Raw genomic sequence first — 23679 nt, forward strand, 5'->3', positions numbered from 1 at the left:
CGCATGATGAGTAGAGCTTAGTGCATTCAATGTAATGCAATACATTATGCTCTACTCATTGGCTTCAACTCACTAAGACCTGTTAATATTTTACTGTAAAAAATGACTGTAAAAATATCATGTTCAGTAATTTACCTTATGCGGTAACATTTTTTTGAGTATTCACTGAGATTCACTTAAAATTACTGAAAAACGGCATGATAATTCACAAAGACCTTTACCTCACACAGTATTGCATTCAGCATTTTTTAAGGAACCGTGAGGTATTGCATTTAGTGTTTGATGGATAATTGCAGTGTATGGAAAAATGGATGAAAGATGTGATACAGAGAGCATATTTTTTTTATTAGACTGACATGTAAAGTGCAAGTTTAGAGGCATAATAGTAGTATACAATTTCAGGTCATAATCAATAGTATCTTATTGACCATTTTTAATTACTACACACTAATATTGTGAAATGTTATTATTCCAGAGCTAAAATACTGAACATCTCACTTGTTTTATCGCATGTGTCATCCTTCGTGAATTGATATTTATCTCACAACGTGGCAATTTTAGTTTCCATGCAGTGACAGCCTTAGATGATCAGTAATATCAGTTGGTGTCGGCTTTACCAAATGCGGTAAGGCTTGGTGATGTACTGAAGCCACTGTGTGGTAAGACTTTACGCCCAATGTTCTGCCTCCCGCAATTTAGTCAAATTGTGAATGGCGGTCCTCTCCAAGGATATTTGCCTCCTTTTCTCTGTCTTCACTTTTATACATCCTTTACCCAGTGCTGGTCCAGAGCTCCTGTCCTTGTCACATCATCCCCGGACCAGGACAAGGTTGTGTGGACATGGGCAGGGGCAAACTCAGGATTTTTAAGGGGGGGGGGGGGGATTCCTGAAAGGTCCAGAACTACTTATGTCCCCCGAGTGCTTCCAAATACAGGTGGCTCCATACTGCCCATGCACAAAAGTGCGCTGGTGTATTACGGAGCTGCCTATCTTTGGAAGTACTCAAGGACACAAGTGTTTCTGAGGGCTTCTGGTAGCAGCAAATTTGAACGGGGTACAGCGCTGGAACACCTCCCCGAGAGAGGAACGGGAGATAGACAATTCAGTGGAATATGCCACATAGTGTCACATAGCGCAAGCGATACCCATATGATGCAGGGATATATGCATCTGCGGAGGATGGCGGTGCTATATAAATACTAAATAATAATAATTTGCATGACCAGGATTGCACTTTTATTTAGCTTTCCTGTATGACAAGAAGACGCAGACACCCAGCACTAGGGGAAGAGGGAAACAAAAAAGGCTGGTGCACACCGAGTGCTTCTGAGTGTTTTTCAAATCAACAGTGATTTGAAAAGCGCTTGGCTAATGTTACCCTATGAGGGTGTTCCCACAGCAGCGTTGTGACTTTTTCAAAATCGCAGGTATACTGCATGTACCATGTTTTTGAGCGATTCATCCAAAAATCGCTCTGAAAATCGCTTCACAAAATCACACCCACAAATTGTTAGCGATTGCTATTGTCATTTTGGCGTTGCACTAGCCCAGGAGGGGTGGAGAAATTGAGAATAGCCTGAGATGGAGCAGAGAACTTATCTGTACTGCAGTCCCACATCAGACAGGCTACTTGCCTGTAATCGGACTCCTGTCTCTGCCAGTCTCTCACACAAGTCAGAAAGCAGCCCTCCTGGAGTCTAGGGACTGTCCAAAAACTTTTCTACTTATTTAACACCTTATCCACACATGCAGTCATTATAACAATGGGGAGAGACCAGACAGATGTTTGCCCACGGACCCTGAGTCCAGGCAAGCTCTGCATCATGCTGAGCATATTTACCAGCTTGCCTGCCCTCTAATTGCATCATGTCTGACACTTCTGTGCTGTGGAGAGTGCGGGACTCCAGAATCAACATTCTCTCACAGCAGGCTCCATCTTCTTGTGGGGGAAGCTTAGCTGCCTCTCTCATTCTATTAGCTGGAGGGAGGCACCAGAAGTAAGAAGGGAGGGAGAATGAGGCTGTTTATATTATGCAGGCTTCCCTGGCTGAATACACAGCTCAGTACAGGGGAAGGGGGGGGGGGGGGTTCCAGACACCCGGAATAGCCCCCTCCGTTTGCCAGTGTAAATGATGGTTTTTATTATTTAGTGAGAAAAATAACTCAAAACCTACATGGCCCTGTGTGAAAAAGAAATTGCCCCCTGAACCTAATAACTGGTTGGGCCACCCTTAGCAGCAATAACTGCAATCAAGCGTTTGCGATAACTTGCAACGAGTCTTTTTCAGCGCTCTGGAGGAATTTTGGCCCACTCATCTTTGCAGAATTGTTGTAATTCAGCTTTATTTGAGGGCTTTCTAGCATGAACCACCTTTTTAAGGTCATGCCACAACATCTCAATAGGATTCAGGTCAGGACTTTGACTAGACCACTCCAAAGTCTTCATTTTGTTTTTCTTCAGCCATTCAGAGGTGGATTTGCTGGTGTGTTTTGGGTCATTGTCCTGCTGCAGCACCCAAGATCGCTTCAGCTTGAGTTGACGAACAGATGGCCGGACATTCTCCTTCAGGATTTTTTGGTAGACAGTAGAATTCATGGTTCCATCTATCACAGCAAGCCTTCCAGGTCCTGAAGCAGCAAAACAACCCCAGACCATCACACTACCACCACCATATTTTACTGTTGGTATGATGTTCTTCTGCTGAAATGCTGTGTTACTTCTACGCCAGATGTAGCGGGACACGCACCTTCCAAAAAGTTCAACTTTTGTCTTAGCGGTCCACAAGGTATTTTCCCAAAAGTCTTGGCAATCATTAAGATGTTTTTTAGCAAAATTGAGACGAGCCTTCATGTTCTTTTTGCTTAAAAGTGGTTTGCGCCTTGGATATCTGCCATGCAGACCCTTTTTTGCCCAGTCTCTTTCTTATGGTGGAGTTGTGAACACTGACCTTAATTGAGGCAAGTGAGACCTGCAGTTCTTTAGATGTTGTCCTGGGGTCTTTTGTGGCCTCTCGGATGAGTTTTCTCTGCGCTCTTGGGGTAAATTTGGTCGGCCGGCCAGCCACTCCTGGGAAGGTTCATCACTGTTCCATGTTTTTTACATTTGTGGATAATTGCTCTCACTGTGGTTCGCTGGAGTCCCAAAGCTTTGGAAACAGCTTTATAACCTTTACCAGACTGATAGATCTCAATTACAGTACTTTTGTTCTCATTTGTTCCTGAATTTCTTTGGATCTTGGCATGATGTCTAGCTTTTGAGGTGCTTTTCGTCTACTTCTCTGTGTCAGCTCCTATTTAAGTGATTTCTTGATTGAAACAGGTGTGGCAGTAATCAGGCCTGGGGGTGACGTCAGAAATTGAGCTCAGGTGTGATAAACCACAGTTAAGTTATTTTTTAACAAGGGGGACAATCACTTTTTCACACAGGGCCATGTAGATTTGGAGTTTTTTTTTCTCACTAAATAAAACCATCATTTAAAACTGCATTTTGTGTTCAATTATGTTATCTTTGACTAAAAGTTAAGTGTGCCAAACATGCAAAAGAATAAGAAATCAGGAAGGGGGCAAATAGTCTGTAACTATGTAAAGCGATGTGATCTAAGGCAGCGCTGTGACACGGCTGTCCCCCTGGGGGACACAGGAGCCATCCGCTGAAGCCTATCACAGCCATTCACTGTGATAGGCTTACTGGGAGGGAGGGAAAATGAATAAAAAAATATATATATATTTTTAAAAAAATAAAATATTTACAAAAAAATAAAATAAACATTGGGGGAGCGATCAGACACCCCCAACAGAGTCAGAGAGCTCTGTTGGTGGGGAGAAAAGGGGGGTTGGGGGGAATCACTTGAGTGACGAGTTGTGCGGCCCTGCAGCGAGGCCTTAAAGCTGCGGTGGCCTATTTTACTAAAAATGGCCTGGTTACTAGGGGGTTTAACACCGCGGCCCTCAAGTGGTTAACTTATCTTGGGCTTCTTCCAGCCCCTGTAGTCATTCTGGTCCTTCGCCATCATTCCATGCTGCTCTATTCAGCCACTCTGCCCCTCCATAATCCGTATGCACACTCCTCCATCACAGTTCTGCACTTGTGCTGTGAGTAAAAATTGCTACTGTGCATGTGCCGAATGCTCCCAAGCAGTGGCCCACAACTGGCCGAGTCGGCCAGATTCCAGCGGGACAGTGACTGAACAGAGCAGCACGGAATGACCGTGAGGGATCAGCAGGGCTGATAACTGATCAGTAGCCCCAGATAACTTGATATTTCGCTTTAGGGACCCTTTAAACACAAGGCACTTTGACACATTCAAATCTGAGATAGAGATGGCCCGAACGGTTCGCCAGCGAACGGTTCCAAGTGAACTTCTGGGGTTCGCAATCGCGGAGAACCGCGAACTTTTGCGAAAGTTCGGTTCGCCCCCATAGTGCATCATGAGGGTCAACTTTGACCCTCTTCATCACAGTCAGCAGACACATTGTAGCCATTTAGGCTACACTCCCTCCTGGAGCCACTCCCCCCCCTTATAAACCGCAGGCAGCGTCATGCTTTTCACTCACTAGTGTGCCTGCATTAATTAGAGAAGGGACAGCTGCTGCAGACTCTCATAGGGAAAGCTTAGTTAGGCTCTTGTAGGCTTCTTAGCTTGCTCCTTGCTGATTCTTATTGCTAAAAAAGCACCCCTCAACAGCTCTTTTGAGAGCTAATCTTGTTCTTGTGATCTATTTTGTGTGCGTGTGTGTCCCACTGACACTTGTGTTGCATAGACAGCCTTGGTAATTCCTACTGTGTGTGCCACTGCCAGGCCCAGCACATTCCATGACTACCTGTGTGCGTGACAGGTGCACATTGTAATACCCATCACTGCATATACCTACTACCTGTTGTTCACTTCAGTGCACCCACCTACCTACGTGAGCACACGCAGTGTCACTGTGCCTGTCCAGTACCTGTCTTGTGTGCGACAGGTGCACATTGTTATACCCATCACTGCATATACCTACTACCTGTTGTTCACTTCAGTGCACCCACCTACCTACGTGAGCGCATGCAGTGTCACTGTGTCTGTTCGGTACCTGTGTGTGTGACAGGTGCACATTTGTAATACCAGTCATTGCATAATTGTTCACAGTACAGTGTGACCACACACTGTGTAATATACCACTCCGAGCAAACCTGTTAACTGCACCTGTGTGACAGCTGCACATTGTATTGTAATACCAGTCACTGCATACCTTTCACTGCATCTGCGACTGCACATTGTATTATACCTGGCAGTCAGTGCATATCTTTTACTTGAATGGATGGCAGACTTCCCCTTCATAACAGATTCTCGTTAAAGGTAGTAAAGTCGATTAGTAGTGTCATATACAGCAGGGCCTCTAAAGTCCTCCTGTATTGTTATTTTTTGTCACTACCTCGGGACTTGCACACCATGCCTGCTGCCTTCCTTGGATGTGTGGTGGTAGCCGTTTCTCAGGCTCCAACTCCAGACCGGAATCCAACTCTTACTCCCCGGCCATGCGTTTTCTTTAACAATGGTAGAGAAAGAAGCATCAACAGTATGAGCAGCGATGGACTACTGGGTGCGCAGGCTTGACCCGTGGCCAGAGCTGTCACAATTTGCCATCCAACGTCTGTCTTGCCCTGCCTCAAGCGTCCTGTCAGAAAGGACCTTCAGCGCAGCTGGAGGCATTGTCACTGAAAAGAGAAGTCGCCTAAGTCACAAAAGTGTTCAGTACCTCACCTTTATCAAAATGAATGAAGCATGGATCCCGGAGGGCTACTGCCCGCCCCAAGACTAAGTCGCTCCCCACACAGCACCTCTGCCCACAGGCCAGTTGACTGCCTTCTCCGCCACCACCAACAGGGTCCAGAACTCCATGTGGATTCCAGATTTTTAATGCCACTAATAAGGTTGTTGCTTCATTGTGGACAGACCAAATTTGATCAGCTGGACAGTCACTGTTCTGTCATTCAGCTACCTCATCCCGGCGACCATATGGGCTGGAAAGCCGCCATCACCTGCACTCTCGTCATGGTGCGCACCAGTCCAGCACGGCTGTCACTACACAAACAGCTGTTTGCAGTCACTGCATACCTTTCACTGCATCTATGACTGCACATTGTATTATACTTGGCAGTCAGTGCATACCTTTCACTTGAATGGATGGCAGATTTGTCCTCCATAACAGATTCTCATTAAAGGATTTAAAGTTGATTTATCTCATATACAGCAGGGTCTTGAAAGTCCTCCTGTATTGTTATTTTTGGCCACTACCTCGGGACGTGCATGCCATGCCTGCTGCCTTCCTTGGATGTGTGGTAGCCGTTCCTGCTCCTTTGCCCACAGCGTGCCTGCTGCCTTCCTTGGATGTGTGGTGGTGGTAGCCATTTCTTAGGCTCCCACTCCGGACCGGAATCGAACCAGGATTCCCCGGCCATTATCTGTGGTCACCATGCTACTGAGAAAGTACCATTGAAAGTTGAATGAATAGCAGACTTGCCCTCCATAACACATACTCGTTAAAGGCAAGTGGTGTCATCTCTGGCACACAGCACTGGGTCAAGGGTCCATCTGACCACAGATGCCGCGTCTGCAAAGCACGGTCAGGGCTGGTACATTACTTATACAGCAAATGGGTCCTTACGTGGATGTGTGGTGGTGGTAGCTGGTTCTCAGGCTCCCACTCTGGACCGGAATCGAACCCTGATTCCCCGGCCATTACCCGTGGTCACTCACAATGGCAGACTTGCCCTCCATAACAGATTCTCGTTACAGGTACTGAACAGCCAGCAGAAAATGTAATTTAAAAAAAATAGATGTAAGCTTTAACAATGGTAGAGAAGAACCATCGAAAGTTGATAAGGCAGTCAGACATTACCTGACATCACTGAGTGAGGAAGAGCAATCTCGCCATGGTGCGCACCAGTCCAGCACGGCTGTCACAACACAAACAGCTGTTTGCAGTGCGTTACACAGTGAGTTTGGTGTGTCAGTGTGAAGCAGTACTCTAATTACACTCCCTGATTGATGTATACACATGCACGATGTTTGAAAGCACTTTAGCATTCAATGTGATTTCTGCCCGTAAAACACTGCTTTGCGTCAAATCCAGATTTTTCCCCGGGACTTTTGGCGTCTATCCCACTCCGCCATGCCCCCCCAGGTGTTAGACCCCTTGAAACATCTTTTCCATCACTTTTCTGGCCAGTGTGTGTAAGTGTTTCTAGTTTTCAAAGTTCACCTCCCCATTGAAGTCTATTACGGTTCGCGAAAGTTCGCGCGAACTGAACTTTTGCGGAAGTTCGCGAACCCGGTTCACGAACCGAAAATCGGAGGTTCGGGCCATCTCTAATCTGAGAATGTATCGATTCGGCCTGATTCAATAAGCCAGAATTCTCTTTGGAGTCTGCCCAGTACAAACAAAATTATAATTGGTTGCTATTTATGGTGTAGATATGAAGGCAGGTGGGCTCTTCATTGAAAATCCACGTTCTGCTCGAGCAACAGGCCTGGCCTGGGAGAAACATTCCTGTAATGAATCTCTCCCGTCCATGCCTTCTGGATGAGTGGCTTCTATGGCAAATCCCTGTCAAATGTGAGAAAAACACAAGTATAAAACTGGGGAGTTGTCAACAAGCTAAAGCACACCTTAAGTGAGAGGCATTTTGTGGCTGATATTTATTTCCTTTTAACGTGTCCCTAAATGGAAAAGTGCCCCAAGTAGGTACTTACCCAAGTAGAGGGAAGCTTCTGGAAAATCCAGAGACTTTCCCCGGTCCCCCTCCACCTCGCTGTTCCAGCGCTGGGACCCCACAAAGCCTGCTGAGATGGGCTTGTGGATGGAGTTTGGCGCACTTCGCAGACCTAAGGAATGCCGCTTGGGCTTGGCAGTAAAAGCTGCCTGTGCCTGCCTAGTGCGGCCGCACTCGTTCGCGTATGGCAGGGAAGCCACAAACCTCTGAGGGTCCCAGGGCTGGCTCAGTGGTTGGGAGGAGGAGAACATGGGAAGCTTCTGGAGGATCCAGAGGCTTTCCTCTACCAAGATTTTTAGACCTGTGGATCTCACAGGTTTGCTTTAACATTAACATTGCAAATTGCCTGTCTGTTTGTCTCATCCTCTACCTCTAATGCTTTGAGGCCCAGTGCACACCAAAACCGCTAGCAGATCCACAAAACGCTAGAGGTTTTTGAAGCAGATTTCAGAGCGATTCTAGGTATGTTTAGAGAGGTTTTATAAACATGCCTGGTGTTTTCTGGAGCGTTTTTGTGTAGCAGATTTCATATATTGTTACAGTAAAGCTGTTACTGAACAGCTTCTGTAACAAAAATGCCTAGAAAACCACTCTGATCTAGCGTTTTTCAGAGTGGTTTGAGTTTTTCCTATTCTTTACATCATGCCTTCTGGATGAGTGGCTTCTATGGAAAATCTGTACCAGGGACAACCGTGTCACTCGGCTGTCCCCTACCGAGGATCGGGAGCGATCGGCTCTCATAGGCTGATGCCTATGACAAACGAATGCAAAAAACAACAACAAATAAATAAAAATATAAACAAACAGGGCAGCAGCGATCATTGCCCACCAACAGAAATCTCTGTTGGTGGGCAGAAAGGGGGGGGGGGATAGCTTGTGTGCTGAATTGTACGGCCCTGCAGTGAGCCCTTAAAGCTGCAGTGGCCTGAATTGCAAAAAATAGCCTGGTCACTAGGGGGGGGGGGGGGGGGGGGGTGAGCCTACGGCCCTGAAGTGGGTAAAACTCCGTGCCAGAGAAAAATATTTTAGCTCATGCCTGCAGAGGATCTTCCAACCCTAGTTCATGCCTTCATCACATCACAGCTGGACTTTTGTAATGCACTCTATGCAGAACTTCCAAATAAAGACCTACACTACCTGCAGCTAGTACAGAATGCTGCCATAAGACTGTTAACAAGCCAACTCTGCCATTGCCACATAACACCTATCCACTGCTCACTACACTGTCTACCCATAAAATGGAGAATCCTTTTCAAAACTGGCATGCTAACATTCAAATCCTTACACAACCAAGACCCTGGATATCTGATGGGTTTGTGTCAACTGCGTCACACTTCCCACAACATAGGAGCAGAATTCAGAGAAAATAGGTGCAAAATCTATGCCAGTCTGGCACCAAGCCAACAGAAAGTGTCACAGCTGGGAATAGAAACTCAGTGGGACTTACATACTTGAGTCTGGCCTGGTCCCAGAATATGGGCTTGCCATATGACAGAATCCAGAAGAGAGCCAGAAAAGAACCAAGTGAAACCCAGGACTGAAATCTCTCTTTAGTAAAACAGATTCCTGAAGGGGACTCCATGTAGTGTAGCCCAGTCTCCAGGGTGGACCAGGCCGCCAAACAGTCAGGGATTCAATGACTACAGACAGAGCCCTAGACTTATTGAGGAGAGGATACTTATGCTTCATACACACTTGAGATAAAAGTCTTTGGAAAAGGCAAGATCACAGACCAATCTTACCACCCTTCATGTAGTATGAGAGCCATACTCTACACAGTCTATTCTATGGAGCTGCACTCTCCATCAGATAAAATCTTTGCAAGATGCTGCACACAAAGATGCCCGTACACACTCAAAAGATCATTATCTGCAAAAGATCTGTTCTTGCAAAATATCCATTCCTGCAAAATGCATTCATAGTCTATGAGATCTGCAGATCATCATACACACTTGGTTTACCAGACAATCATCTGCAGATCATCTGCAGATCAGATCCACCAGGATGGATTTTCAGATCTGCAGATGATTGCCAGATATGCAGATGAAGTCTGTTAAACCAAGTGTGTATGAGGATCTGCAGATCTCATAGACTATGAATGCATTTTGCAGGAATGGATATTTTTCAGGAACAGATCTTTTGCAGATAATGATCTTTTGAGTGTGTACGGGCATCTTTGTGTGCAGCATCTTGCAAAGATTTTATCTGATGGGGAGTTCAGCTCCATAGAATAGACTGTGTAGAGTATGGCTCTCATACTACATGGAATGGGGTAAAATTGGTCTGTGATCTTGCCTTTTCCAAAGACTTTTATCTCAAGTGTGTATGAAGCATTAGACCAAAGCGGTGAGGACAATGGGAGGGGGGAGACCAAGGCAGCCTCAAGGATGATGTAGACCACTGAGGCAGCTGGGCCAGCCTAGAGTCCTGATAGTATTGAAGTAACTTAGGTGTCTCAAGGCCTCTCCTGGTCTCATCCCTGGCCAGGTAAATGTATCCCTTTATATTGTAAGCCTTTGGCAGGGCCCTCCCTCCTTGTCAGGGGCGTAACTAGAGGGGAGCAGCCCTGCCATCCAGTACTACTGCTTCACTCCCTCGCATAAAGGGGTTCAGCTTTCAGATCATGTGGTTTCATGGCTATATTTGTTATGGATGTGGAGATTACGATGTCCACATCTGTTTTAGGACCCTTCCAAGATGGACCCCCAGGCAGTGAGAGTCACCAGGGATAGGCAAAGGAGAGTGTATAAAGATTGGGGGGCCCCATGATTTGTAGTTATGACCCCGCTCCCTGAGTATCATACCTGACTGTGCACTCCACCCACAGCATAATGTGAATTTGCATTATTGGGACTACTACTCCAGTGTATGATCTGGCATTGTGTATCTTAAAGAGGGATTGTCACCATCAAAATCAAATTTTAACAGCAACTGGTGTGAGTGTATTAAGCGATAAAGATGCTAATCCTGTATTCAAAACTTTCAAAACTTTGTCTGCTGTTATGATTTGGAGTTATCACCTACTTAAGGAGCACTGGCCCTTTAGTAAACGGTGCCAAACAGTTGCATGCTGGGGGTTCTTTTTATCTATAATATATTTCTCCTCTTCCATTTATTTCCCTGCCTAGCTTCTTATCTGAAACACGATCCCCTGCTCACTTGTGTTTACAAGCAAGGCTGAGGTGTCTCAGCGATTGGAGGAGAAAAAAAAAAAAGTAAAGTTCAGAAATAACATCAAAATTTAGCCTAGCTAAACACAAAAAGCATCCATGGTTTGTAAACCGAATGACCACAACTGCATATAGCAAAAATATAAATGTATTAAAGGACGTGTCCCAAATAAAAACAAACAGCTCACCAGCGTTGCTGGAGGGGGGGATATCAAATATAATATAAATAAATAACTCTACACACAGTGTCAATGAGGGTGAATATAAATATCACAGCAAATCACATACAGATGACATGAAGCTAACTACGGACAGCACAAATTCCTGAATAACTGTCATAATACAAATGAATAGTGCGGCTATCGGTAGTGAAATGAAATAACACCCTCACAGTTCCAAAACACTGCCCCTCTCAGCATCCGCCGGCGACTGGACCTCACATGTATCGCACCTCCTACGGTGCTTCTGCGGAAATGAAAATTAAAAGAAAGGGCCGCCATAAATACTCCGCTAAAGCCGCCGATGTTCGATGCAGAAGGCGTGGATACGTCCCCTATGCGTCACTCCGCTACGCGACCTCTCGGTTGCATAAAATGAGCGGCTGGGTCTGTCAGTTGCACATAGGGTTGCTTTGTCGCGTGAGCGCGCACAGACAGGACCTTTATGCGGGGAGGAGGCGCGTCAGCTGACCGGCCGGTCGGCTGACGTCAAAGGAGAAGCTCGCCGCTCCTCATTGGCTGATAGGAGGAGGCGTGCCAGAAGGGTCTCCTCTGCTACTTAAGCCTAGCTAAATCACTCGCAACTTTTCTGCTGTTGCGAATACTGTGTTAGCGCTCAGACCCTTAGATAGTTCCGGTGTGCTTTGATCCGGGAGGAAACCGAGGATTTCACACAAGATAGGAATTGTTTGTTAGCCTTAAAGATTTACATTACTGTGTTATTATTTGTGCATTGACTCTGGCTCGTTCTGACTACTCTTCTGCTCAGTGGTTCTGTACCTCTGCCCATCTGATCTTGCTGCCGACTCTGCTTGCTTATACCTTCCTGTCTCTGCCTCCTGATTTTGTACTGCATCTGTCTGTCTGTTGCCGAACCTGATCTGTCTGACCACTCTACTCTCACCAGAGGGCCCTTGACTCTGGTGAGGGACACTGTACTGTTAGTACACACCAGCTCCTCTGGTGAGGTATTGCCAAAGCTATCAGTACTACTGTTGCACCAGCCCTTGACCCTGGTGTGGGGCACAGTACTGTTAGTACCTACCAGCTCCTCTGGTGAGGTATTGCTTAAGCTATCAGAACTACTGTTGCACCAATCACTCATTGCTATTTGTTGTCACATCAGCTTCCTATATACCAGTATTATAGGTGATTCTGCAGATCACCATATAATCAGGTATATATCTGCATTATAGGTGATACTGCAGATCACCTAATAATCAGAACTAGCTAACCCGCGTCGTAGCATACGCCGCATCTATCTATCTAATAGAGTACGTGCCTCAACCTTGAAGCAAGAAGAAGTAGGCTTTCCATGAGAAAATGTATGCGTGCTCAAACACCAAGTTTAACCCTAGCAAGTCTGGCTTTGCAAATCCGGCCTAATTGGCTATTCATGAGGCAATGCTCATGCAAATATGCATTTGCTTTCGCATGCCAAACTATGCAGGGTCCAAAAACCAATACCGCAAAGCGATCGCCCCGCGGGTATTAGTTCATGCTACATTAGCACTATCCAGGAGCGCCACGGGGAGGATTCCGAATGCCCCCATACAACCGGGGGACTGCGGGGTCCCAGGCTCTCTTACTGCCTGGGAACCACAGCGGCACCCCGGAGGGGGAGGCTGGGTGGCGCAGCTGCACCTCCCCCCCCCCCCAAGTGTGGTCAGCGCCGGGGAGAGCCATCTGCACCCACCTCCCAATATTAAAAACAGGCACTTACCTTAACGTCCATTGCGTTCTGCAACATGCACATTAACTTGGGGGCACCACATGAGAAAGGAGTGAAGCATGGGTCACCCCGAGCTTTAGAGCTCAGGGATGGCTCACATACAACACTCCGGGGTGGGGGGAGGACAGGCGCAGACAACTCACTCCAGGGCTCACACCACCAGAGCAAGCCATCCACCACCTGCCTCCAAAGGATACAACTGCAAAAAATGCTTTCCATGAGAAAAATTTTGCGTGCTTATACACCAAGTTTAACCCTAGCAAGTCTGGCTTTCCAAATCTGGCCTAATTGGCTATTCATGAGGCAATGCTCATGCAAATATGCATTTGCTTTCGCATGACAAACTATGCAGGGTCAAAAAACCAATACTGCAAAGTGCTCTCTCGCTGCCTGGGAACCACAGCGCCACCCCGGAGTGGGAGGCTGGGTGGCGCAGCCGCCCTCCCCCCCCCAAGCGTGGCCAGCGCTGGGGAGAGCCGTCCGCACCCACCTCCTAATATTAAAAACAGCCACTTACCTTAACGTCCATTGGGTTCTGCTACATGCGCATTAATTTTCTCATGGAAAGCATTAAGCATTTTGTGCAGTTTGTATCCTTTGGAGGCAGGTGGTGGATGGCTTGCTCCGGTGGTGTGTGAACCCTGGAGTGAATGCGCCTGTCCCCCCCCCCCCCCCCCCCTCTGGAGTGCTGTATGTGAGCCAGCCCTGAGCTCTAAAGCTCGGGGTGACCCATGCTTCTCTCCTTTCTCATGTGGTGCCCCCAAATTAATGCGCATGTAGCAGAACGCAATGGACGTTAAGGTAAGTGCCTGTTTTTAATATTGAGAGGTGGGTGCAGACGGCTCTCTCCGGCGCTGGCCACACTTGGGGGGGGGGGGGGGGGTCGTCCACGCCACCCAGCCTCCCCCTCCGGGGTGCCGCTGTGGTTTCCAGGCAGTGAGAGAGCCTGGGACCCTGCGGTCCCCCCAGCTGTATAAAAAGGGGGCATTGGGAATCCTCCCCGTGGCGCTCCTGGAGGCCTGGAGCACACCAAAAACTGCTAGCAGATCCGCAAAATGCTAGCAGATTTTGAAACGCTTTTTCTTATTTTTCTGTAGCATTTCACCTAGCATTTTGCGGTTTTGTAAAGCGTTTTTGGTGTAGTAGATTTCATATATTGTTACAGTAAAGCTGTTACTGAACAGCTTCTGTAACAAAAACGCCTGCAAAACCGCTCTGAACTGCTGTTTTTCAGAGCGGTTTGCGTTTTTCCTATACTTTACATTGGAGGCAGAAACGCCTCCGCAATCCAAAAAATGCCTCACCTCGGGAGTATGCGTTTTAGCAAAACGCCTCCCGCTCTGGTGTGCACCAGCCCATTGAAATACATTACCCAAGCGTATCCGCAGCCGCAAGTGGATCGCAAAACGCTGCCAAACCGCTCTGGTGTGCACTAAGCCGGATAGTGCTAATGTAGCATGTAGCAGGGTGACTGCTTTGTGGTATTGGTTTGTGCATGCATTTGCATGAGCATTGCCTCATGAATAGCCAATTAGGCCAGATTTGCAATGTCAGACTTGCTAGGGTAAGGCCTCTTTTCCATGGACTGTGAATAGGCAGTGAAATGGCTCTCAAACTCTCACAACTGCTCACTGCTGCCTGGTAACTGCTCACTGCTGCCTGGTAACTGCTCGCTGCTGCTTGGTAACTGCTTGCTGCTGCCTGGTAACTGCTTGCTGCTGCCTGGTAACTGCTTGCTGCTGCCTGGTAACTGCTTGCTGCTGCCTGGTAACTGCTTGCTGCTGCCTGGTATCTGCTCGCTGCTGCCTGGTAACTGCTCGCTGCTGCCTGGTATCTGCTCGCTGCTGCCTGGTAACTGCTTGTTGCTGCCTGGTAACTGCTCACTGCTGCCTGGTAACTGCTCACTGCTGCCTGGTAACTGCTTGCTGCTGCCTGGTAACTGCTTGTTGCTGCCTGGTATCTGCTCACTGCTGCCTGATAACTGCTTGCTGCTGCCTGGTAACTGCTTGTTGCTGCCTGGTATCTGCTCACTGCTGCCTGGTAACTGCATGCTGAGCACACAGCTCAACAGTCCGTGGAAAAGAGGCCTTAAACTTGGTGTTTGAGCACGCATAAATTTTCTCATGCAAAGTACTTCTTCTTCTTGTTTGAAGGTTAAGGCACTTAGTCTATTATATATATAGATTCTGTTCTTTGCTGACACATATCGTTACAGAACAGCAGACCAAAATGTCTATGGACGCACTGTGTAACCAGGTTGGGGCCTTGACCACAGCGGTGGATAATCTAACCGTATTGGTCAATACCCAACAGACTCAGATCACTCAGCTGTCTGGGGCGGTCCGCACCCTCCAGACTGCAACTGGACCAGTGCAGTCCCCTCCAGTTATAGAGCCTAGAATGCCTATGCCGGGAAAATTTTCAGGCCACACATCTGGTTTTCAGAATTTCAGGAACCGCTGCCTCTCTTACTTTGAGATGAGACCTGTTTCATCAGGGACTGAGAGTCAGAGGGTAACCTTCATTAAAACACTTTTATCAGGGGATTCACAGACATGGGCCTACAGTCTTCCTAGTGATCATGAGGCATTATCTTCAGTTCAGAATTTTTTCAAATCAATGGCTATCATATACGATGATCCAGATATCGCAGTCACTGCTGAGAGGAAACTTAAAAATCTCAGGCAGGGACATAACACCGCAGAGACCTATGCTGCAGAGTTTAGACAGTGGGGTATCGGCTAGGTGGGGAAGTTTGCCTTATTAGACTGTTTTTTATCTGGGTTATCCAACCCCATTGTGGATGTAATGCTAAGTCATCCCGAACCCAAGACTGTTGATGATGCGATCTCACTTGCAATAAGAATAGATCGCTGTATTCGTTATCAAAGGCAAGCTCGTGGTAGATGCCCTGTAAAGTTTGTTCCCGTCACCTCTCCTATACCTTCTCCTCCTCAGGATGAACCGATGCAGATCGGACATTCTAAATTGTCAGAGGTCGAGAAAATCGGAGACGGTTGGAGGGGCTCTGTCTATATTGCGCAGAAAAAGGCTAAAAACTCCTAAAAAGGCGGAAAACTCTGCCGCCTAGGAGTAGCTAGATGTACTACCCTAGGCGAGCCAGTGTTACCTCTACTGGATAATCGGTTACTACTCCCTTGTTCTATTTCCTGGGAAGATCAGGTCCGGTCTACCCAGGCATTCATAGACTCGGGTTCTGCCGCTAATTTTATAGATTATGATTTTGTTAAGAAATTGGGGATTCCCCTGCTTCCCTTAGACAGACAGATTGTCCTCACTGCAGTGGATGACTCTCCACTTTACAAGGGCCATCCCCTGTCTCAGACTCTGAGTTTGTTGTGCCATGTGGTGGTGTTGCATAGAGAACAAATACAATTTTTTGTGCTGAAAATGGCCACTTCTACTGTAATCCTTGGGATGCCGTGGCTGCAAAAGCATTCTCCTCAGATAGATTGGAGCTCCGGCCAGTTGCTTAGCTGGTCCTCCTTTTGCCATCATCATTGTATGGAGAAAGTTGCGGTTTGCGCCACCAGGATTCAGATAGAAGGGTTACCTGCACAATATGCTGAATTCGCTAATGTTTTTTGTCCTAAGTCGGCAGACAAACCTACTCCACACAGAAGTTTTGACTGCACCATTGAGTTAAGGCTTGGTTGTATGCCGCCTAGAGGTCATGTATATAACCTGTCCGCTCCTGAAAAAGTCGCTATGCAGGACTACATTAAGGAAAACCTTGCCAAAGGTTTTATCCGTCCTTCTAAGTTTCCGGCCGGAGCAGGGTTATTTTTTGTTAAAAAAAAAGACGGTGGGCTTCGCCCCTGCATAGATTTTTCGAGAACTGAATAAAATTACCATAAAGAATCGTTACCCACTCCCGTTAATTGACGACTTGTTCTCTCAGGTTACTGATGCATGTGTCTTTTCTAAGCTCGATTTGAGAGGGGCATACAACCTGGTACGCATAAGGGAGGGTGACGAATGGAAGACGGCATTTAACACACTTGACGGGCACTACGAGTACCTTGTTATGCCCTTCGGGTTATGTAACGCTCCTGCTGTCTTCCAGGAGTTGGTCAATGAGATTTTCCGAGAGGTCCTGGGACGATTCGTCCTGGTATATCTGGACGACATACTGATTTTCTCACCCAGTCTAGCTAAACGCAGGGAGCATGTGAAGTTTGTCCTGAACAAACTTAGACAGAATTCTTTATATGCAAAAATTGAGAAATGTCTCTTTGAGGTGTCGGAAGTTCCTTTCTTGGGGTATAACATTTCAACCTCAGGACTCTCCATGGACCCCAAAAAAGTAGCTGCCATTTTGGAGTGGCCACAGCCCATGGGGCTGAAGGCACTCCAAAGATTTCTTGGCTTCGCTAATTATTACAGAAAATGTATCAAGGGATTTTCTTCTGTAGTGTCACCTCTCACTAACCTCACCAAAAAAGGAGCTGACACTTATAATTGGTCACCCGAAGCACATCCTGCTTTTTCATCTCTGAACTTGTTTTGCTCCGCCCCTATTTTGCGACATGTTGATGTCACTTGTCCCTTTATAGTTGAGGTGGACGCATCAGAGATTGGGGTCGGGGCTGCGCTGTCTCAACACTCGGGTTTCCAGGGCTGATTGTATCTATTTGCTTTCTTCTCACGTAAATTCTCTCCCGCAGAGAGAAATTATGATATCGGTAACCGAGAGCTGTTAGCCATTAAACTCGCGTTTGAGGAATGGCGTCATTGGCTCGAAGGGGCAGAACATGTGATTACAGTCTACAATGACCACAAAAACTTGGAATATATTGAAGGGGCCAAGAGGCTTAGTCCTCGACAGGCCCGCTGGTCATTATTCTTTTCAAGATTCAGATTTATTATTACGTATAAGCCAGGGAGTAGAAATGTCAAGGCAGATGCTCTGTCTAGATGTTTTGAGCCCGAGACAGTACAGCCACCAACTCCTGAGAACATTCTGCCCGAGAAAGTTGTCGTGGCAGCCACCGAGACCTGGGAAGATTGGTCGCTTACTTTAGGGCCTTATCAACAGTACATTCCCGAGGGGAAACCTGACGGAGTTCTATTTGTGCCACTTCATTTGCAGCTGCAAATTTTACAATTGTTTCATGCACATAAAAATGCAGGGCACCCTGGGGTAGCCAGAACACAGGATTTACTGTCTAGGTGTGTGTGGTGGCATCACTGGTCCTAGATTGTAGGGAGTTTGTCAGAAACTGTACAGTTTGTGCCAGGAATAAGCCATCCAGACAGGCTCCTGTGGGCACCCTTCAGACTTTACCAGTACCTGAGGAACCATGGACTCATTTGTCCATGGATTTTGTGGGCAAACTCCCAGGTCTGAGGGGAAAACAGTCATATGGGTGGTAGTCGACAGGTTCAGCAAAATGGCTCACTTTATTCCACTGGACGGACTTACCTCTGCCCAGGAACTGGCGGATCTCTTCATTCAACACATTTTCCGCTTACATGGCATACCAGAAAATGTGGTGTCAGATAGGGGAGTCCAGTTTGTGTCCAAATTCTGGAAAGCGTTTTGTCATCATCTCGGTATGAACCTACCTGTCATTTTCCTCAGGCTACCACCTACAGACCAATTGGCAAACAGAGGGTTAATCAGTCTCTGGAGCAGTTCCTTAGATGTTATGTGGCTGACGCGCAGTTAGAATGGGCAAAGTTTTTGCCATTTGCAGAATTTGCGCATAACAACCTGAAAAGTTCCTCTTCAGGCTTTTCTCCCTTTCAGATGGTGACAGGGAGATCTCCCAAGCTTTCTCCATTACCAGTGGTGTCTTCTCCTTTCCCTGCTTTAGAGGAGTGGCAGGGATCTTTTAAGGAGATTTGGACCATGGTCAAAAGAAACCTGGAAAAGGCCTTCCAGACCCAGAAAAAGCAGGCTGATAGAAAGCGATCTGTTGAGTGGGACTTTGTACCCGGAGACATGGTTTGGGTTTCTACCCGACATCTGGCGCAGAGACAGTCATCGGCAAAATTGGGTCCCAGATTTATAGGCCCATACCCTGTGTCCAAAAAGATTAATAATGTCACTTATGTTATTTCACTACCACCCAGTATGAGAGGTGTTAAGTCATTCCATGTGTCTTTGTTGAAACCGGCTGTGCATGTGGATTCCTCTCTCCCCCCCTCCCCCCGTGATGAATGATGGGGAACCTGAGTATGAGATTGAGCGGATTTTGGATTCTCGACTGGTGCGTAACTCAGTACAGTACCTTGTTAATTGGAAGGGGTATGGGCCTGAAGAGAGATCTTGGGTGCCGGGTCATCGTATGCATGCTGAGGAACTTAGGAAAAAGTTTCATGAGTTGCATCCTGAGAAACCAGGCAGGACGTGTCCGGAGTCCACGCCTCAAGGGGGGGTACTGTAACAAATGTTGGAGAGGCAGCCGCGGTGAACAGCGCGACCACCGCAGCTGCCTCCAGCTCCCTGTTTAGCGATGTTACCGTGCCTCAGGCGTCTAGCACGCCGAGGATGGGTCTGTCAGTTGCACATAGGGTTGCTTTGTCGCGTGCGCGCGCGCACAGACAGGACCTTTATGCGGGGAGGAGGCGCATCAGCAGACCGGCCGGTCGACTGACGTCAGAGGAGACGCTCTCCGCTCCCCATTGGCTGATAGGAGGAGGCGTGCCAGAAGGGTCTCCTCTGCTACTTAAGCCTAGCTGAATCACTCGCAACTTGTCTGCTGTTGCGAATACTCTGTTAGCACTCAGACCCTTAGATAGTTCCGGTGTGCTTTGATCCTATCGGTAATTTTCCTGTTGAATCTTCATGGCAGCATACAAGGGACCCACCCTACATTTTTTGACTGTCTGAAATTAGAACTAGAAACAAAAGCAGCTTGAGTAGGGTGGGGCAAAAATTTATAATGACTGGTCCTGGCAGGGTTAGGGGGCGGGGCTAACCCGTAGTATGCTGCCATGAAGATTCAACAGGAAAGGAAAATTACCGATAGGTAAGTGTAAACTTTCCGGTTTGTAGCCTAAGCCTGCTTTAAATTTCTCAATAACTTGATCCCTGACCTGTCTTGTGTGTTCTTTGGACTTCACGGTGTTGTTGCTCCCAATATTCTCTTAGACAACCTCTGAGGCCGTCACAGAGCATCTGTATTTGTACTGACATTAGATTACACACAGGTGCACTCTATTTAGTCATTAGCACTCATCAGGCAATGTCTATAGGCAACTGACTGCACTCAGATCAAAGGGGGCCGAATAATTATGCACACACCACTTTGTAGTTATTTATTTGTAAAAAAAAATGTTTGGAATCATGTATGATTTTCGTTACACTTCTCATGTGTACACCACTTTGTATTGGTCTTTCATGTGGAATTCCAATAAAATTGATTCATGTTTGTGGCAGTAATGTGACAAAATGAGGAAAACTTCAAGGGGGCCGAATACTTTTGCAACCCACTGTATACTGAGGTTGTTTTGGGGGTCTCACTGCAGCTATAACGTTCGGCACAAATTGTCAGGTGCTGTGCAATCATTCCAATTGGGGTGAGGGGGAAGGGGGCTGGAGCGCATCCTCACAACTTTGCCTCAGGTAGCAAAAAAAAAAAAAAATATATTATAGGTTGCAATATTTTTTATTACACCGGCCCTGCCTGGGTACCCACTGAAAGTGTGTGATCATTGAGGGGCCCTCTAATTACTAGTTAGGCCACTGGTGGAGAAGACTGTATCATTGATGTTGCAAGTTCAGTGCCTCTTGATGTGTGAAGCAGAAGCTGACATGGCAATCCAGCAAGCTGCAATTTTTCGTTTAGCTATTCTCCAGCCCTGTATACAGCGCTGCTTCGTGTGTCCTCTCCCCCCTGTTGCACAGCGAGGCACATGCACGCTGTACAGAGCATTTATGTTGATACATTTGTTGCTTCTGGGGTCGGAAAGATGACTGCTGGCTGCCAAGTCTACTCAGTCTGCTGCTCTGATGTAAGTGCCATTATATAATAACATGGGAGAGGAGACAGAGCTCCAAAAGTAGACGATGTGGCTGCAGAATCCCTGCATGTCCCCCGTTATTATTTACAAGGATTCACCGTGTAACTGAATGGGCGGATAGAGACGGGATACACAGGCTCATTTTATCAGGGTTTCCCTTAGGGACTTGAGATGGAGAGTAGGCTTGCAGCTGACGTGGAGGGAATGCACTCCATAGCGGCTGCCTGTCTCTGCAGTGGTGCTGATGCTGGCCAGGCTGACGAGAATCAGTCCAGGCTGTGCTGGGGATATTCCCATGGCTATTGTGGAGAGGCTGCAAAGAGCATCTTAGGGATGCTGCTCGGTGGGTGGGTGTGGTGGAGGAGGGACCACAGAGATCACTGTCACTGCCTTTTGTTTGCCAGCTGTATCCAGAGAGGGGCTGGGCTTCTGCTTCATAACCATCAACCAAGAGATAACATGGGCTCCCCAACCTGCAGGAGATAACAGTCCCATCGCACTGATTTAAAGGTATGTCCTCCTCCATCACCTGTTTATTTCTAGCAGTCATGCAGCAATATATGGCTATATGCTGGGGATGAAAAGCAGTCTGATGCAGCTATTGGAATTTGGAATGTAAGAGCTATTTGTATGCGGGCTTCTCTTCTTATCTCGCAGGGATCTGTAAATAAGTAATAAGATGCATGATCTGTCATGGAGGCTGGATACAACCGATATATTTGCAGGTATGGGGGTGGAGGGGGTTGCAGGGGGGCTATTTGGGTGGTTTCCCTTGCAATGACTGTCTGACAGTACAGAGTGCCATTGTAGGTGGGTGTATGCTTTTCCTTATGTGTACCTTTCAATGTGGATATAATGGATGTAATACAGCAGCGATATGAAGCACCCTGCTGAGATTATTTTCATGGCTGTAGTTCTAACAGTGGCCACATGGGGGCGTGCAACTTGCTGATGGAATGTGATCATAAGGCAAGGCGTCAAATTCTGTAGATCTGTGTTCCTAACGTTATTTGGCATGCATTTATAGGAAATGGCTTGCTTACCTATTAACTTCAATATGGACGGACATATCTTAAGAACTTCTTGTATATTTTGTGTGCCTTAATTGTATATACACGATTTGCAGGCATTACCTATTTATTGGCTTAGTTGACTAAAATTATTTATATAGTGCCTAAGCGCCAACCTCTTCTGCAGCACTATACACAATATACAGAGTAGAGTATACAGTCTTGTCACTTAACTGTCCCTAAGAGGGGTTCACAATCTAATCCCGACCATAGTGCTATGTCCATTACAGTAGAGCCAATTTAGAAGGGGAAGCCAATAAACTTATCTGTATGTATTTGGGATGTGGGAGGAAGTCTGAGTGCCCAGAGCAGTGATCTGCAAACTTGGCTTTCCAGCTGTTATGGAACTACAAGTCCCACAATGTATTGCAGGAGTCTGAAAGCCACAGTCATGATCCATAAAGGCAAATGCATTGTGGGACTTGTAGTTCCTTAACAGCTGGAGAGCCAATTTTGCAGATCACTGGCCCAGAAGAATCCCACACAGACACATGAATAACATACAAACTCCATGCAGTTAGTGGCCTGGCTGGCAATCGAACCAGGGACCCAAAATGTATTCTACTTTATCAAATTAAATGAATTCTGGAGTCCCTGAGCAAAATACATTTGAAGTACTGCAGGGGTATGTCAGCTACCACATGGAGTTACCTAGGCAGTAGACAAGACATAATACAGAGTGAGAAGTAAAAGTGAATTTACTGTAAGACGTCTTGTTAAATTCATGTGAAAGGAGGCAGTGCAGGATAATGGATGCAGCCAGTGGGTGGGTGGACAGGAGTGCTGATGCTCCAGGAGAATTTCTCATCCCTTCCTGTGTACCAAACAGCTACAGGCTTCATCAACCCCTATCTGGCCTTGCAGTGTCTATTGTATTTAGATATTGCATAATCTCTGTTTTAACTGTGATTGTCCCTACATGTTCCCTACAGATATACTAAAAAATAAAATGCTTATGGATGAGGGTGTGAGTGCGAAGTAGAATTGCAGTTATACATTCTTACGCTGTTACATTTAACTGCTTATGCTGTTTGGCTGCTCTGAGCAACCACTCAACTTGCACTTTAGTTTTCTCTGCACCTGTCTTGATCAATCAGCCGCACTGCAAAGCGAAATTCTACCCTGGGGCAGAATTATGGAAACTGTAGCAAAGTTGAAGCAGATGCCCAGATTACATTTTGATTGGTCGCTCTGAGCAATTGCTTCAACTTTGCACTAGTTTTTTAAGCACTGGCTTTGATAAATATGCCCCCTGTATCTACTTGAAAACCACTTGGCGTGTACTGGATCATATAGAATATCAAGAGAGGGGGAGAGCACTGCACACTGCATCCATTTAAACTATAAGGGCCCGTTTCCACTATCGCGAATCCGCATGCGTTGCCCGCATGCGGATTCGCACAGTCAGTACAAGTGGATGGGACTGTTTCCACTTGTGCGTTTCCCCGCACGTTTTTCTGTGCAGGAAAAATCTGCAGGGTAGGGCCCTCAGAATTCGCCTGCGTGTGGAATGCAGGCAAATCGCACGCAATGTATTTAATAGGGAAATCGCATGCGTTTTCCCCATGCGTTTTTTGCCGCGATTTCGCATGCGATTTCGCATAGGTATTAATGTTAATTTACACAGGCAGTGACATGGTTAAATTCGCATACAGCCTTACCTATGCGAAATCGCGGCAAAAAACGCATGCGGAATCGCACCCGCATGCGATTTGCCTGCGGTGATTCGCCGGCGATTCCGCA

General features: G+C 46.8%; 1 protein-coding gene across 2 annotated transcripts in view; it reads left to right on the forward strand.

Moving 5' to 3' along the window:
* Positions 1-21277: 21277 nt before the first annotated feature.
* Positions 21278-23679, forward strand: part of ADD2 (adducin 2) — a 150775-nt gene continuing 148373 nt past the window's right edge. For both annotated transcript variants that reach the window (XM_068274908.1, XM_068274913.1), the window contains exon 1: positions 21278-21376. The gene's annotated coding sequence lies outside the window, so the exon portion shown is untranslated. The remainder of the gene's footprint in view (positions 21377-23679) is intronic.

This window comes from Hyperolius riggenbachi, chromosome 3 (assembly GCF_040937935.1).
Source record: "Hyperolius riggenbachi isolate aHypRig1 chromosome 3, aHypRig1.pri, whole genome shotgun sequence".
NCBI lineage: Eukaryota > Metazoa > Chordata > Amphibia > Anura > Hyperoliidae > Hyperolius > Hyperolius riggenbachi.